Below are 3,756 nucleotides of genomic sequence, written 5' to 3' on the forward strand. Positions count from 1 at the left end.
CATGATTACAGTTATATGAAATGTGACGTTTTATGGATTCCGTCCTTGAGCAAATCACAAATGTTTTTTTTAAATCAGTTTGGTGTAATTCTAATGCTGTCATGATTCACTCAGATATCCCTGAAAATATATTTGTTCCCTTCTAGCTGGATTTGAGATGACTGACATGTTATGTGGCATGTTTTCACATTTTCTGACATGTTTTGTTACATGTTTTCTGAGAGATGAAATGTTTCATTAAAAGAAAGAAACCATCATTGTCATTGGTGTGAAGATCTGGAATAAACTCGCTAAAAAAACTGAAGCAAAGCACAAGCATGAGGTATTTTATGAAAGAACTCAAAATGGTTATTATTCAAAAGTATAAGTATGAACAAAGGGGATGAACCTGGCTGGGTAGTAAAGTCTTGTGGACGATCTCAACGTACAGGTTTGTGCATGTGTGTGTGTGACTATATATAGGTGTGTAAAGTGTATAATTTAGATAAATGTGCAGATAGATGAGTATGTATATATAGGTGTGTAAAGAGGTGTGTATTATTTAGATAAATGTGCAGATGAGTATGTATATATAGGTGTGTATGTATTACTTTCATCTGGTTAGAAAATATTACTATAGTTATTTCATTTTTTGTTAAGAAGGATACTGGAAATTGGAAGACAATGCGATGAGTTAGAAATGGAAAAGGGGTATGATAATATAAGTTATACTTCATCGTACTCCTTTTCAGACTTATAATCACTGAAAAAGTAGTGTGTTTTCATGTAAATGATTATGTACATCATAGTAACGTATGGTGTTTTATTTTTATTATTATTTGTTTTGTTTGTTTGTTTTTGTGGCACTTGTCGGTGAAATGTTTGACTGAAATAAATTATCATCATCATCATCCAGAGGACCTATTGGTTTTCTTTTTGAGTTTTCTACCCAGATTARCTGGATTACTGAGATGCACAAGGACAATGTTTTCATGTTTTGTGGCATGTTTTATGGCATGTTTTGACATGTTTTGTCTCATGTTTTGACATGTTTTATCATGTTTTGTGACATGTTTTATTACATTTTATGTTTTATGACATTTTGACATGTTTTATGACGTTTTGACATGTTTTGACGTGTTTTATGATATTTTTGATGTTTTAGGACATGTTTTGTGTCATGTTTTGACTTGTTTTATGACATTTTTAGACATGTTTTATGACATTTTGACATGTTCTGACATGTTTTGTGTCCTGTTTTGTGTTTTATGACATGTTTTATGACACGTTTTTATGTTTTATGACATTTTGACATGTTTTATGATGTTTTGACGTTTTTGACATGTTTTGACATGTTTTATGACGTTTTCTAATGTTTTATGACATGTTTTGACCTGTTTTATGACATGTTTTTACATGTTTTGTGTCATGTTTTGACATGTTTAGACATGTTTTATGACGATTTGACATTTTTTGTGACATGTTTTGACATGTTTTATGTCATGTTTTGACATGTTTTATGACATGTTTTGACATGTTTTGTGACTCATTTTTACATATTTTATGAAATGTTTTGTGACACGTTTTGACATGTTTTGTTACATTTTGTTTCATGTTTTGTTACATGTTTTATGACGTTTTGTGTCATTTTGACATGTTTTGACATGTTTTATGACATGTTTCGTTTTGTTGCGTTTTATGACGTTTTGTGATATGTTTTATGATATGTTTTGACATGCTTTGTGTCATGTTTTGTTACATATTTTATGATGTGTTTTGTGATATTTTGACATGTTTTGTTACATGTTATATGACGTTTTGTGATATGTTTTATGGCATGTTTTGTATCATGTTTTGTTACATGTTTTATGATGTGTTTTGTGATATTTTGACGTTTTGTTACATGCTTTATGATGTTTTGCGATATGTTTTATGACACGTTTTGACATATTTTGTGACATGTTTTGTTACGTGTTCTGTATCTTCAGACACTTTTAGTTGCTCTGTTGGCTCTAAATATCTGGTTCATCCTCCCTGTGCTGTGGCAGCTCTGATCTGTTCAGACATGTCTTCTGATTGTGACAGCAGGGGAGGGGAAGGGAGGGGGGAAGTGTTTTGTTTATGAACAAACAATATCTTATCTGTTGTAGATATCTCTGTAAACAGCCTGAGTTTGGAGAAACGGTTTGAATCTGACAGGACTGATGAGCTAAATGACCAAAATGTAACTTTTAAAGAAGTGGAGTTCTGCACATCTAACTGTAAATCATACTCATACTTTCCACTTTCAATTAGCCAACTTTTTGTCCCATGCATGTTTTCTTTTTCCTCTTTTGGCCCACTATTAACATGCCTTCCCCATCTTTCACTGGCACTTATGTGGTCTTGAGGTATTTTGGCATCTAGTCCTCTGAATACGGTCTGGTATGTATTTTTGATAAGAATGCTGATGACAGGCGGCCGAGCTGAAACATGAAATTAGTGTCCAAGCAGGATTCAGGAGAGGCCGCAGCTGCTGGGTGTGCACCCGCACAGATATCCCTCTAACCACATCACAGCCCCCACAGGGAGCCCCACCCTGACCGAGTTGGCAGTGAAGCCTGTTTTCTTGCTAATAAGTGAATACTGAACATTCTTACATTTGATGACATGTTAGATTTGCTTTCAGCTTTGTTTAACATTAAGCTGAAGGTTTGCTCCTGGTGAAATATGTTTGTTTTTCAGCCAACACTTCATTATTTCAATTTAATTCAGTTCATTTATATAGCGCCAAGTCAAAACATTTGTTGTCTCAGAGCACTGTGCACAAAAAACAATCTAAAGAAGCAGCAGTTTTTGTTGCATCTTCATTTCGTCACAGTCTCCCATCCTGAGCAGCACATTGGTGACAGTGGAGGAAAAAAAAACTCACTTTTTACATTCAAAATCAGCTGCAACTGCACTCAAGTTCTTCTTCCTGCAACCAAACAAGAACACTAATGATGACAAATGATAAAAAAAAAAAGTGTTTCTTAGTGTAAGGCCAAATACAGGCTTGGACATCAGCGGTGAAAGGACCCAGACTAACAGAGATGAGTAATGTAGAGAAACATCTATTTGAATGTATTTGAGCAAACACAAGAACAAGCAAGTCCTGACTGGGACATCAGTCTGACAGTGTTACACAGATTTTTACCATTTTGCAGGTATTTACAGACAGATCAAAAACTCTGCTTGAAATTTATTTTACATTTTAGAGCACTGTAGGACATTAAAAAAAACAATAATTAAAATTAAACAATCATCTCCCAACCCCCTCTGCTGCTAGAAAGAAGTTCCCCACCTCTTCTTGCTCCTCTGTGATGCAGGCGCCTTTATCTCCACCCCAAGTCCACATCACCTAAAACTGCTGACGTTGGTAGCACACCAGTGATTTCACACCAGTGTCCGACATTTCCAAAAGCTTCCACAGAAACCTGGATTCAAAACAACTCCTTTTCACTGGGCTGGGGTTGTTGGGGACACAAAATTGTAGGACAATATCTGGATGTTTTCTTGGAATCACACTGAGCATTATGTTTGCTTGAACACCTGTATTTGATGGGAGTTTACAAAGATATAATCTAAAAGTAACACTGCAGTGCTCTGGATTAACTGTGTTCAAATGTTTAAAATCCCAATAAAATGAGTAAAGCTCTTTAGCTCATGAGTACAGACTGCTAAAGCATTGGGCCTCATGCAAGAACATGTTGGTATTCTTATCCTAAATTTCTCTTACTTTTGTTCGTACAAAGGGTT

Source organism: Austrofundulus limnaeus, unplaced genomic scaffold (genome assembly GCF_001266775.1).
Source record: "Austrofundulus limnaeus strain Quisiro unplaced genomic scaffold, Austrofundulus_limnaeus-1.0 Scaffold642, whole genome shotgun sequence".
In the NCBI taxonomy this organism is placed as follows: domain Eukaryota; kingdom Metazoa; phylum Chordata; class Actinopteri; order Cyprinodontiformes; family Rivulidae; genus Austrofundulus; species Austrofundulus limnaeus.